This window comes from Chlorocebus sabaeus, chromosome 21, assembly GCF_047675955.1.
Source record: "Chlorocebus sabaeus isolate Y175 chromosome 21, mChlSab1.0.hap1, whole genome shotgun sequence".
Taxonomy (NCBI): domain Eukaryota; kingdom Metazoa; phylum Chordata; class Mammalia; order Primates; family Cercopithecidae; genus Chlorocebus; species Chlorocebus sabaeus.
In genome coordinates, this window is record NC_132924.1 from 112,772,645 (window position 1) to 112,788,141 (window position 15,497).

The window sequence follows — 15,497 nt, forward strand, 5'->3', positions numbered from 1 at the left end:
ACAAACAGGTAGCAGGAGGAGAAGAAGAGGGAAAAACCAGGGACAGAGAGTCCACAGTGAGAAATAATAATGTATTTATAGTCTCGGCTACCTGCGGGACGTGAAGAAGCTGTGAGGCTAGACACGAAGCTTAAAACTTACCAAGACCTTTCCCGTCACCTAGAATGTCAGCTCTCATCCAGTGAGCCATGGGAAAGTCATGTCGGAGAGGTGGTGAAACTTATCCCAACTCACACAGCTGGCGGGACGCTGAGACCCGGGTCTCTGTCTCACTACCCTAGTCTAGGCCAAGGGTGGCAGGCCATTCATGTTCACCATACAACCAGTGGATAAAATCAGCCTTGGTTCTCTCCCTGGGTCTAAGAGCCAGACCCTGGGCCTAAGAAATGTATCATTTCTTTGGGGATCAAATGGATAAATGAATAAGAAGATGGATTATACTAAATGCAAATATTTAGAGGAGGAAGAAATCTCTTTTGCTTATGGCAAAGGTGGCACTTGAGTTTCACAAGGGGAATGGGGCAGGGCTAGGTTTGGAGGCCTGGGGGCCAGGGGAGGCAGGGAAGGCACCCTATGCCAAAGGCACCATGCAGGTTGGAACAGCGAGCTGGTCAGGCTGGTGCGGAGGCCACATGAGGAGAGAGTGGCAGAGGGGCAGGCTGGAGCTACCCAGTAGGACTTCAAATCCCAGACCTTCCAATCCCAGGTTAGGGATCTGGACGTGGGAGCCAAGCAGGGAGCACAGGAGAAACACAGAAAGAAGAACACACTTTAGGAGGAGTCTTTTGACAGCAAGGAAGGACAGTCCCTCCCAGTGCTGCTCTGGACTCCAGCAGCGCAGGCCGGGGCACGAGACAGTGGCAGGAGAGGCTGGGCAGCCTGATTGTGAGTTCAGCTCTGCAAATACTGTGGCGTCTCACTGCTAGGAGGGGCCCTGAAAACCCACGTCTTACACTGGCTGCTCTGAGCTGCAGAGGACACCGTGGAAGGACATTTACAGGCTGTTGACCCTCTTATTTCCTCCAAAAAAGCAAGTGAATGCCCCTATCTGTGGAGACGGGGAAGCATCCTGGCTCCGGGCCCAGCATGTGGCGTTGGGCCACAGCCCAGTCACTGGCGTGCGTGTCCCGGGTCAAGCTACTGGGACCACTCCAGGCACAGGGACCCTCGCTGAGGCCCAGCACTTAGAATGAGGACACGATACCCTATGACATCCAGGATAAAGGCAGTGCTCTCCCTGCGGGCTGGGGGGAGACCTTTCCTGCCAAGCCAGCTGCTTCTCTCTAGTAAGCTTGAAAATGCCCTCAGGAGGGAGGGTTGCCACAGGGGAAAGCTGGTTTTCAGAAAACGATTACAGGGAAAACCATGATGTCTCATGCATGGGCATGCAGGCCGTGGGCGTAAATAATCATGTCAGAAGCAAGGTGAGGACCCCTGGGCACACGGAGGACCCCTGGGCACATGGAGGCTGGATCAACAACCCCACTCAGGCTTCACTTTCTCTCTGGACTGGCAGAGTCCTGCTATTTCAGCAGTAATTCATCACTTCTATGTTTCTAGCAGTCAGTTCTTAATTTTTGGAAGACCAGTTGATGAACCACATACACAAAACAGCACATGAACTAAAGAAACTGCATGCTGTCAATGCTTCCGCCGTCAGCAACTGTTTATGCCCCAGAGTTGTTTTCGTAGGTTCCCCTGTCCAGCCGTTTCCAGAAATGACTGGTTACCCTCCTGGCCATCCTGTGACAGGATGAACAAAGATATCTTTTTTACCCAAACACAGCACAACAAAACAAAAACAGGAAGAAAAATTAGGCATGGTAAGGCTTATGGGTTTAATATTATCAACAATTTCCCTAAAGGTCGTTAGGGGTAAATAGATTTAAAATCATTTTGAAAATATTTTAAAATTAAATATTTTAAGAACATAAAGTTCTGTGAATTTTAGCCCATGTATAGATTTGTGTCACCACCACCACACTCGGAATACAGAACAGCCACATCATCCTAAAACCTTCCGATGCTGCTCAGGGTGAATGTTTGACTTTCACAAGTGCGGACATCATCTGGCTCTCCTGGTGCCAGATCTATTTATATTCTGGGGGTTCGTACTTAGTGCATTTTATTTGCCAATGTAAGTTCTAATTTACAAAAACAGGAGGACAAGAAATCCTTCATGGAGGTCAGAGGATGACAAAGAAGTGGCACTAACAGTTTCTCCCTCGTGTTCTGGCCAAAGAACTTTTATGGCCAACGTCCACACATATAAGGCTGTGACTGGGGATGACACCTCCCCAGTCATGAGAATTAGGACAAAGAAGGGGATCTAAATACAGGGAATACCATGCACCAGTCTACCTGCTGCCACTGGATACACATGCAGCAGCACACGCACCCAACACACACACCACACCCAACACGTGCTACACGTGCCCACACTACACCCAACACAAACACCCTCCCACACCCACACTGTACCCAACATACACACCCTCCAACACACACACCACACACAATACACACTACATCCAACACATACACCCTCCCACACCCACACTATACCCAGCATACACACCCTCCAACACACACACCACACACCACACCCAACACAAACACCTCCCCCACACCCACACTATACCCAGCATACACACCCTCCAACACACACACCACACACCACACCCAACACAAACACCCTCCCACACCCACACTGTACCCAACCTACACACCCTCCAACACACACACCACACACCACACCCAACACAAACACCTCCCTCACACCCACACTATACCCAACATACACACCCTCCAACACACACACAACACACACCACACCCAACACAAACACCTCCCCCACACCCACACTGTACCCAACATACACACCCTCCAACACACACACACACACACCACATCCAACACAAACACCCTCCCACACCCACACTGTACCCAACATACACACCCTCCAACACACACACCACACACCACACCCAACACAAACACCTCCCCCACACCCACACTATACCCAACATACACACCCTCCAACACACACACAACACACCACACACACACCACACCCAACACAAACACCCTCCCCCACACCCACACTGTACCCAACATACACACCCTCCAACACACCCCCAACACACACACCACACACCACACACCACACCCAACACACACTACACCCAACACAAACACCCCCCACACTCACACTATACCCAACATACACACCCTCCAACACACACACCACACACCACACACCACACCCAACACAAACACCCTCCCACACCCACACTATACCCAACATATACACCCTCCAACACACACACCACACACCACACCCAACACAAACACCTCCCCACACCCACACTATACCCAACATACACACCCCTAACACACACACCACACACACACACACCACACCCAACACACACTACACCCAATACATACACCGCCCCACACCCACACTATAACCTACACACCCAACACACACACCACACCCAACACAAACACCTCCCCACACCCACACTATACCCAACATACACACCCCTAACACACACACCACACACACACACACCACACCCAACACACACTACACCCAATACATACACCGCCCCACACCCACACTATAACCTACACACCCAACACACACACCACACCCAACACAAACACCTCCCCACACCCACACTGTACCCAACATACACACTCCCAACCCCCAACACACACACCACACACACACACATCACACCCAACACACACTACACCCAATACATACACCCCCCACACCCACACTATACCCTACACACCCAACACACACACCACACCCAACACAAACACCTCTCCACACCCACACTATACCCAACATACACACTCCCAACCCCCAACACATACAACACACACACCACACCCAACACACGCTACATCCAACATAAACACCTCCCCACACCCACACTATACCCAACATACACACCCCTAACACACACACACACCACACACACAGCACACCAAACACATACACCCCCCCCACACCCACACTATACCCAACATACACACCCCCAACACACACCACACACACACCACACCCAACACACACCACACCCAACACAAACACCTCCCCACACCCACACTATACCCAACATACACACCCCTAACACACACACCACACACACACCATACCAAACACATACACCCCCCCACACCCACACTATACCCAACATACACACCCCCAACACACACCACACACACCACACCCAACACACACCACACCCAACACAAACACCTCCCCACACCCACACTATACCCAACATACACACCCCTAACACACACACACCACACCACACACACACCACACCCAACACATACACCTCCCCATACCCACACTATACCCAACATACACACCCCAACACACACACCACACCTAACACACATTACACCCAACACAAACACCTTCCCACACCCACACTATACCCTACACACACACCCACACACACACACCACACACAACACACACTACATCCAACAAATACACCCCCCCACACCCACACTATCCAACATACACACCCCCAGCACACACCGCACACCACACACACACCACACCAAACACATACACCTCCCCACACCCACACTATACACCACATACACACCCCCAACACACACACCACACCCAACACACATTACACCCAATACAAACGCCTCCCCACACCCACACTATACCCAACACACACCCCTAAAACACACACACACCACATACACACCACACCCAACACACAGCATATCCAACACATATACCTCCACCACAACCACATTATACCCAACACACACACCCCCCAACACACACACACACACAGCACCAACACATGCTACATGTGCCCACACTACACCCAACACACACACACCCCAACACACCCCCACATCCCACACACCAACATATACATACCCCATGTGAACACATACATACACATCATACACACACCCACCATACATAAGCACACCCAACACACACCCCATACACACAAACGTGCTCTGTCTTCAGGGGAGTCTTAAACAGGCTCTTTGGCATCACTCCAGCCTTGGCTTTTTGACCCTAGTGATGTCAACAGTGATGCACGTGGCTGCAGGAGGTATCAGCAGGTGTCAAAGGCAGTTTAACCCCCAAGGCCTCCAGTGCCCCATCCCACCACTCTCCTCAGAGGCCCCTGCACCCCACCCTCAGACCACAGGACTCCAGCGTTGCTCCTGGGCCAGCAGGAGCAGCCTGGAGATGCAGCTCTCAAGTCAGGAAGTGTACCCCCACCTTCCTCCCCACAGCAACCAAGATCTGTCCTCCTCCCTCTGGCCTCGGGAAGAGGTGTCTCCTCTCTCCCCAAATGCTGGACCCTGTTCCTTCCTGGTGCCAGAGGAAACCCACTGACCACACTCCCAACATCCAAGCCCTTGTTCCTTTGGGACCTAGTGAGGCTGATACACGATGCTGGGCCTCCAGGCGTCTATAAGATGAAAAAGAAATGATGCACAGCCCCAAGAAGCTTGGGAATACTGGGGATGCCCGGCTTACAAATCATGAATGATGACACCAGGCCAAGGAAAATGCATGCTGTCACAGAAGCATGGAACCGGGCAGGGGTGGGGTGGGGTGGGGGAGCATGGTGCTTATTCGTGACAGAGCTGCTGTGTGCCAGGCATGACAGAGGGTGAGTTAAACACATGCAGCTATCTCATTCAGTCCCTTCCAACCTCATCTTCTCTTAAAAGGGAAAGCTACTAGCAACCACTAGCAGTTGCTAGTAGCTTTCCCTTTTAAGAGAAAAGAACAATAAGCCTCAGAGAGGTTTGGGAACTTGCCTGGAGTCACACAGCTGGAAAGTAGCAGATCTGGAATTTAAATCCAGCTCTGCCTGCTGCATGATAGTAATGATAATACAAATAATAACAAGGATGATAAGATTAGTAGAAAAAAAAAAGCAGCTAACATTTCTGGAGTGCTCACTATGTGCCAGGCATGGGTTGAGCAGCTGACGATTGGCCTTATTCTGTCCAGAAAGCCTTTGTTCACGCAGCTCTTACGTACGAAGACAAAGTTCCAAGGAACGTGAGCAGCATGTCCACAGAGCCTCAGAAACAGAAAAGCAGATGGAAGGTTACGAGGCCCCGGGGATGACGCTGTCTTTCTATCCTCAAGGTTACTCAGCCAGGTCTTGCTGCATTTGGCCCCTTCTTTATGCTGGGGAAGTCGCTTCTCATTTTCTGTGAAGGTATAATGGGACAAGACAGATGTTGGCTGATTTCAGGGAACTGATCTGTTTGAAGCTGAATCAGCTGTCTGCAGGCCTTAAATCTAAACTTCACACAGGTGGAAAGACGAGACGGGAGGGAATAAATGTTTTTGGTGAGATGTGTATGTTCCCCAAGAGGCGGATGCGGGCAGCCCCTGTGATCCAGGGTTCAGAGATGCTGGATGCCATGGCCCAGGACTTAGGCAGCAGTGAAAGTTCCTGCATGAAAGATGACAAGAAACTGGGCACACGAGGGTTTCTGGTGGGTGACGGGATGAGCTAAGCTACAAGGCATGTGAGGCTGCTCATATCATTCATTCATGCATGTAGGCATTTGGTCAGTCATTCATTCATTCCACGGATGAGCCTTAGGAAATGGTGTCTGCAACATTTAATAAGCATGAAGGGAGAAAACATGGGAGAGAGTAGCTGAGCTCCACCTACTTCCACTGTTGCTGTGGCGAGCTTGTATTTCGGCTTTCAGCCCCTCCCCTGCTCCAGAGTTCTATTTCAGAGCCCAGCCTGGCTCCTGCCTGTTCACACGGGAGGTGGAGATCCCCAACTCCTCCAAAACAACGTTTAGAGCTCAACTGTGAATTCTTAGCCTGTGTTCTCAGATTTGCCTATAAAGGCATTTTCCTTTTATTCCCTTTCCATTTACAAATGCCACACATGTGATTGGCGGGAAGGGCAAAGAGTGACGCCCCGGCACACTGTGGGTCACACTCTGTCCGATTCAGCCACACTGTGGCCTCAGTCCGGTGCACCTTGCATCCCTTTGCTTTTCTGCTTCAGAGCTACCTCTGACCCTGCTCAAGCCCCTTCAGTCCTGGCACAAGCTCTGCCCAAGCAAAGACACGGGGGAGTTAACACCCTGGGGCAGCCCTCAACTCCTGTGACCAGAGCCCCGGCCTCTGGCCCTTCCCAGGCACACTCCTGGAGGCCTCGGGCAGGCTCCTCAGAGGCGGGACGGAGACCTGTGTGTATATCAGCCCAGGATCATGGGGCTTACGCCTCTCAGCATCGCTGTCCCGATTCCTTTATGCCTGTAATCATCTCCCAGACAGGCGATCTGCACCCAAGCCCTTGCTCTTGGGGAAATCTGAAAGACAGTTGCTTCCATAACAACACCATCTCAATCTGTCCCGGAACAAGGGCCACAAGCCCAATACCCGCAAAGCCCTGAGGCTCATCCGGCACTGGCCTCGGGTTTGCTGGCTTCGATCACCCTCCACAAGACCCTGCAGGGGAGACTGGTGAGCGAGAGAAGGGTGGCCCTGTTTGCACTGCTGCAACGCAGGGACATGCTGTCACAGGGCAGCGTCTAGGACTCAGACATGCTAGTGGCTCTAAAAGCCGGAGGAACTGGCAAAATGATTCAAGGTGACAAAGTCTGCCTTCTCAATTAATGAGAGATGTTCAAGCTGGGAGACCAGGGTGGGCCAGGACAGTGGGGGCTAGCTGTCTACCCTGGGACAGCCTCTTCCATCGCAGACTGGGGACAGATACTGCATAGCTGAGGGCACTCCTACTCACGTCCCGAAATCTCAGCACAACACAGTGTATGGCACATCTTCGGAATTCAAAAAATTACCTGTTGGATGCATATATGAGAGTTACAGCTCCAAACCCAGCTGTGGCTGCAGGGAGAGTTCAGCAGCTCCTTGGCAGTGAGTGTGCTATCCATCGTAAACCATGCAGGAAGGAAGGCACGTTCATGTCTCTTCTGCTGTTCACCTTTCTCATTCCCACCAAGTTCCAGCCTTTCCCCTCCTAACCACCCACTGCTTGCCAGTTCACCAACCCACATAACCCCTCCTATGGTACCCAATTATTCTGGGTCCCCTCTGTTGCCCCACTTCCCCCAGAGGGCATAAAGGGTCCGACCACAAGGAATCTGACAAACGGGCCTTGCAGACAGGCTCTCAACCACTTGGGAGACAGACAGACAGCTCGATGCCAGGCTGTCATGCTGGCCGCACCCTCTAACCTCCACAGGGTCTACAGCACAGCCCTGTAGGCTGACACTCTGGAGCCCATGCCATCTAAGCAGCTATTCTCAAAGTATAATAAAATAAATAAAAAGGGCAGAGGAAACTTTCGGAGGTGATGGATATGCCTATGGCATAGGCTGTGGTGGTTTCATGGGTATATACTTAGCCCCAAATCCATCAAGTCGTGGATATTAAGTATGTACAGCTTTCTGTAGGTACATCATACCTCAATAAACTGTGTATGTATTTTTAAGAATTTGCTGCAGAGCTTGTCCAAATGTATGTCACCTGGCCTCCACCCCCAAAGGGCCAGTTCGTTAGGTTTGTTTCAGCAAGTACCCTGGGTCATGATGGGGCAGGAGGGCACTCAGATCCCACTTGGAAAATGACTGGTCTCTACCTTGAGCCCAAGAGTAGTTCTGGCCCTACTGTCCTCAGGTTAGGGACATGTATTTGGCAGCTCTGTGGCAAGGCAGAAAACTGGGCCAAGTTTCCAGGGCATGAACACCGCTTCTGCACTCAGGCCCTTAGTCTCTGGGGACACTGGGGTATTTTCATGTCTTTAAGTGTGTGCGTGTGCCCTTGCATGTCCACGCATGCTTGGTGTGTGTGCCTTGTGGGCATGTGGGTGTGTGTGCATTATCAGTAGCTCTGTATGGAGTGCTGAGTGTCAGCTTCTTGGTCACCATGGTTCTCATAAGCACACCTATGCCTGCGTGTCACGCATGGGCTTAAACTGTGTCACCTGAGTCTGTGTGTGTGCATATATGTGTGTGCATGAAGAGGGGACTGCAGTACCAGGGCAGTATACACAGAGCATTCCAGTTCAGTTATTTCATACTTATAATTATATAATAATACTTATGAAGAGAAATTTTAATTGAAAGTATTTTACCATACAGCTGAAGGTCCCAGAGATGAATAAGGGAAACTTGAAGATAACCTAACAGCCTAGATAACTTATTGATTACTTCTCTTCAGAAGAGAAGCTGCAACCTGAAACGCATACACATACGTATTTATAACAGTCTGCCTGGGCAAATGAAGTTGTCAGTGGGTTGAATATTTCACTTCATATCTTCAAGTGCAAACTAGAACCTTCTCCTGTTGTTTCTATTAGTAAAAGACAAATTAATTTTAAAAGTTCATGCCTGCGATGCACTTGGCTTTCAGGGCCCCTGTTTTCAATCAAACCTAACTTCTAGTCAGTCACTTTCTATACGCTATAATCTGCATAAGTTATGCAATTTTTGAAATGACTTATATTTATGGCTTTATAAAGCTATGCCCCTTTTTGAAATGACTGATATTTCCAGCCCAGGGCATGGCATTTTAGAATATGCCCTGTTCTCTGTTGATCAGGGGATCATGGAGGGTTCCCAGTTTCAGCTAATGAGGCCAAGGTCAGCCCACAGGAGAGAAAACTGCTCCCTGGCCACAGACTGAACCACCAATTCTGGCCAACCGCCTCGTAAACACAGGCCCTGGTCATAATGGGATCCAGATGGAGGAGTGTGGACAGTCACAGCTGACATTCTACTGACCATGACTCAGTGGAACACAGTTAGCTTGGGGCAGGGCTAGGACTGGTTCTAAGGTCTCTTGTCTCTCCTTTCAGAGCCTGTTTCTTTATGGCAGTGGTGGGATTTGAAACTAGGCTCTGAAAGACTGGAGCTTCAGAACTGAGCCTTAGAGACAGCAAGGTCATTAAACAAAAGAAAGCAAAACAAACAAAAAGCTATTCCCTCTAAGTCAATTCTGCAATCAAACCATCGGAAAAGCTAAATGCACTAACAATGCCCACATTCATACTACGAGGGGGGTAGAACCCCCCATTATAATCTAGGGCCTCGTCCCTTCATTCCTGAGTAACAACAGTTGTCTCCTAGCCTCTGGCTCTCCCCACATGCCCACAACTTTTTTTTTCTTTGCCATTCCAATTGATTTATACCATCATTAATTTTCATCAAACTTCTCCTTTGTTCAAGAATTTACAATGGTTCTCAGCACTGGCACTTTGGCTCAACCCAAGCCCCTCAAGCCTGTATTCAAAACTCTCTATTGTCAGGCTTCACTCACCGGTACAGGCCTTCAACTCCCGCCAGGTGTCACTGTCTAAGGAGTCACCATCATTTCTCCCATCTTCCCTTATTTATTCCAGTCTCCACAACCCCTAGCATTCCCCATCCCTATCTCATGTTAACTTCCCTATTAACCCATCTTACAAAATCTTTCACTGACTTTTAATTTCTTGAACTGGCTTTGTTCATCATTGTTTCCCTAGAGTCTGGCACACAGTAGGTTCACAATAAATCTCTGTTGAATGACCAAACATTTAAAATATTGAAGCATCGGAATTACAGCGTTGGCAGTGGGTTTGTGTTTTCCATCTCCTCAAAGAGACTGTGAACTCTGCAAAATTAGGGATCATGCCTTACCCTCTGCACTCTGGAGCACTTTTCTACTACGGGACACTCAGTAATCAATGTCTGATAAATTGAACTGAAAATTAATCTCCACCCTGATATGGTTTGGATCTGTGTCCCTACCCAAATCTCATGTTGAACTGTGATCTCCGATGTTGGAGGAGGGGCCTGATGAAAGGTGACTGGGTCATGGGGGCACACTTCCCCCTTGCTGTTCTTGTGATAGTGAGTTCTCATGAGATTTGGTTGTTTAAAATCATGTGGCACCTAACCCACCTCTCTCTTCCTCTTTCTCCAGCCATGTAAGACGTGCCTGCTTCCCCTTCACCTTCCTCCATGACTGTAAGTTTCCTGAGGCCTCCCAGCCATGCTTCCTATACACCCTGCAGAACTGTGAGTCAATTAAACCTTTTTTAAAATAAATTACCCAGTCACAGGTAGCTCTTTACAGCAATGCAAGAATGGAATAATACATACCCCCACCTAAAACCACCATGAAATCAACTTGAAGACAGTGTCTGCACCCCAAAGAATCAGACAAAAAAAAAAGCCAGGCGCAGTGGCTCACGCCTGTAATCCCAGAATTTTGGGAGGCCGAGGCAGGTGGATCATGAAGTCAGGAGATGGAGACTATCCTGGCTAACACAGTGAAACCCCACCTCTACTAAAAATACAAAACAATTAGCTGGGCGTGGTCATGGGCACGTGTAGTCCCAGCTACTCAGGAGGCTGAAGCAGAAGAACGGGGTGAGCCCAGGAGGCAGAGCTTGCAGTAAGTCGAGATCGCACCACTGCACTCCAGGCTGGGTGACAGAGCAAGACTCTATCTCAAAAAAAAAAAAAAAAAAAGAAGAAAGGTTAGATTATTCTGAAAAAGTGGATTATTTGCTATTTTTCTGTTCAATTTTTGGGTCCTGGTAATAGTCTTACATGTTTCAAAAAAGTCTGGACAAGAATATTTTGAATAATCCAGAGCAGAAACCAAAAGAAATGCATATATTTTAATCACTGATTACTCTTTACCTGAATGGCATGTGTTTTTGTTTGTGTTTTTCCTGAAAGTGGAGTTTAATATTTGGTCTTATTTTTAGTTTGCTGGTTTTGCTGATAATGGAAATACCCCAGTACCAATTTACTGCTTGCTCCAAAAAAAAAAAGAAAAAAGAAAAAAAATTAACAAACAAAATGAACTGGCATCAATGTAGAATTAAATAAGGAAAGGACAGGGGCGCCCAAGGTGAAGTAATAAAAGCAACAACTACCTACAACTCTGTTCTTTTGGGTGTGAATACCTGAACGGTGATACCATTAAGAAAATCCCTCTGTCCCTTAGAACAGTGTTTCTCAAAGACTGGTCCTAAGACCCCTGCCTGGCTCACCTCCAGTTCTCTGAGGCAAGTCTTGGTGGTGGTGGGTGTGGACTTTCTCCCAGGGCACTCCCAGGGAGAATCTGATCCCAGCAACCTCTCCAGGTGATTCCTGTGCACAGTAAAACCTGAGAACCTCGGCAGCTGACAGTTAACTACATAACTGACCTTCGAGTTGGAAGGGAACACCCCTGCTTCAGACTCAAGGAAAAAACTTAAAAAGCAGCCTTTGTTTCCTGAAAAACACACCAGTGGGCTTGTCTCACAGAATACCAACAGCCACTGCAGCCAGGCACATGCCTGAGAGCTGCGGAAAATAGTTGGCTCTGGGGACACCACCTCCTTTGCCAAGTCCCCCAGGCGAGGATAACATATCCTTGTCTCACACCATATTTCTGTGTCACTAGGCGGGGACAATGGTGGGATGAGACACTTAGCCCAGTCCCATGTAAAATGACAGAGGGACACCTAAGAACTCTACCTTTTGAAAGTCAGATGTCCTGGGATGAGAATGTGCCCAGCTCAAATACAGGGGGCCGAGGGGAGAAAGTCCCCGCCCACCACCTGCAGGATGAAGGCCAACCTGCCGGGAGGCTGGATGCACGGCATGCAATGACTTCCCCAGCCCAGGTGGCTCAGACACAGCCATTCTCTCAAGATGCAGATGCAGCCGAAAGCATCTTCCTTCTGGGACACGGGCCTTAACGATGGACAGTTAAAGAGCTTTTCTTGTCCCCTCTCTTTCCTAATAAGAGGCAAAGCCATCAGGAAAATCAACTTGATAAACGTGGCCTAGAGCTGGCTGTCCCACACAGCTGGGACGAACAGAGACAGAGCACTAGAGACTGTCCTCGAAAACTCAGATCGATCTGTATGGTGGCAAACCACTGCAGGGCTCAGACAAGGCCTGAGGGAGAAACAGAACACTGAGCCAACTTAGAAATGAAGCCTCATTTCAGGCAGAAGAGCGGCTGCCTTTCCTGCTGACCATATCCTTGGAACCAGGGATGGACATAGGCAGGCTGACGCGAGGGCCTGAAGGTGACCACAGAAAGGAGGAAGAGGCTTTCCTGCTCAGAATTTTAGGCAATGGTGATTTCAGGGGTGAAAAGAGGATGCTATCACAACTAAGCGGAGGGTCCTTCAGAGGGATGTGGGGATACAGGGGCCAGATGTGACCGTGCCTGTCACGAAGTGGGGAGAAGCGGGCTCCTGAGGGCCCAGGAACGGCCAGCAAACCAGCCTGCCACACCCACCAGAGGTGTCCAAAAGGCCTGATCTCACCCACAGAGTGGGGCAGGAGAGGATCGCCGTAAGTCCAGGTGAAGGAGTCAGCCCTCCCCAGCCCTCACAGGCAAACTCCTACTGCCGCCGCAGGCTTCCAGAGCTAGGATCCCCGATTTTGCGGCCTGTCTCCTCAGCACTAGGGGCACCAGCACCAGGCAGGAAAGCAAAGAAAAACTGCAGAGTCCAAGGGGATGGGCAGGGAGGGCTCCAGGAAGTGTCCCGTGGGCACCAGAAGGCAAGATGACAAGGGGGTCTTAAGAATCCCCAATTCAGCTTACTCGATTCACCAAGTTTTGCTCTAAGGATGTGCTGCCTTTTAGACAGAGTTTGTTGAAGTCTTTTACAAGTTGCCATGCTAGCTTTTAGTAAATTTTAATAACACTGGTATGTGTTCATGAAGCAGCAATTCAGATGAACTAAATAAAAGCCCTAGCAGCCAAGTCAGGGGCTCTTCACCCTGAATTCAGGCCAAGAACTAGAAAGAGCCAGCCTTTGGCATGCTGAATTTACCAACCTAAATATGAAGTGGCACAACGGCCTCCCGTGTGGGGTAACGGAGAGCCAGCACAGCACCAGCTAGCCCCCAGTGGGGCTGGTACCCGGGACGGCCACCAGAGCTGGCTTTCAGAGGCCCAGGCACTCTCTACAGAGAACATATGCTGTCGGTACCAGGCACCCAAACCTCCAGATTCACTCAACCATTGCCCATCTTTCTCCTCTGGACACAAGGAGGTGCCCACCTTCCTTGGGGGCTCCTGCCCTGGGCTTACTTCTCCCTGCCATTGGCTCTGGGGCCAGTGGGGCAGAGAGTGGATAGCATGGTCAGGAGGAGGGAGTGGAGAGGAAGTGGAGGGGCAGCAGTAGACCTGTCTGTCCACACAGGGCCTGGTGGTAAAAGCACAGGCCAGCAGAGACCTTTCCTGCACATAGGAAATGAGTAGGAAAGGAATCCACAGGGCAGGGCAGAGAAGAGGCTTGCAGAGAGCTGCTCTAACTCAGGAAATGTCTCCTAAAGGGAAGAGGGAAGACAGAAACAGCATAGGTGGAGAGGCCTCAAAACCTCCTGTGTGACTCAGGATTAGGATGAAAGGAGACGGGGTGGAAGGTGGGAGGGCATCTGGGGACCCGAGCAGAGGGGCTGTTGCTCTCCCAGGGAAGGAGGGCCTGGTGCCCAGCAGGCTGAGGGAGGGGCTGGGAGGAGACTTGCAACAGCTCTGCCTGCAGCCAGGCTGGGGGCCCAGACAGGGAGCAAGAAGGGGAAGCTGGCCCAGGTCAGCCCCAGGAATGGGTGACAGGTCAGCTGTGTCGACACGGCACTGGGGCATGTTCCAGCCTTCTCTCTGTGGCCTTGAAAGGTGCACGGAGAAAGCACACCCGCCAGCGAGTGTGGGGCAGGAGGTCTCAGCAGGATGGCCTCCGGGGACCCTGGTTTTCCTGCCTACATGGCATGCTCTTAAATGTGCATCCGTCCCATCTTCTCATGGGAGTTTCAGTTTTCTTGCTTGTGACTTCTATCTCTATTGGACTGTTCGGCACCACCCCAAACACATGCCCAGGCTGGTTCCACAGAGCAGGGTCTTGCGTTCCATCCCTGCTGCCTCCCTGCTGCACACCTGCCATGGCCAGCCACAGAGTGACACACCTAAGCCATGTTACAGCCGTGTTACCCCCCAGCCGCCCACGAGGCTGATGAGAGGATTTCTCCCACTTCATGGGTTAGGAAATGAAGGCATGGAGAAATCAGGCAATTAGGAGAGGAGGGACCAGGTTCACTCTGGCCTTTCCTGACTCCAAAGCCAGCACTCCCATCTCAGCTCCGTGTCGGCAGCAGTTCCAATCCTGACTGCATACAGGGGTCCCTGAAAAGCTTCCAGATACCCCAGGATGGCAAGGGCCCTGTCTACATCCCTATACCTAGCACTGTGCCTGGCACATGTTAGAAGTGAAATCAAAGCTTGTTGAATGACTGCATGTGTGAGCCCATGACTGAACACACTTCCCTGCCACAGACACTATCATTCCTCCATCATCCTGACCCAAGCCTGGAGTCACCTCACCACCGGAGCCAGCCAGCTGGCACCAGACTAGTCTCTTCCCTCCTCCAGCCCTTCTGCACATGGATAGACAAGGAACCTTCTCAGAACATCCTTT

At 50.3% G+C, this 15,497-nt stretch overlaps 1 protein-coding gene across 4 annotated transcripts in view; it reads right to left on the reverse strand.

The window, feature by feature from the left end:
- Positions 1-15,497, reverse strand: part of HIPK2 (homeodomain interacting protein kinase 2) — a 220,526-nt gene that overhangs the window by 142,661 nt on the left and 62,368 nt on the right. The gene's annotated exons all lie outside the window — the stretch shown is intronic.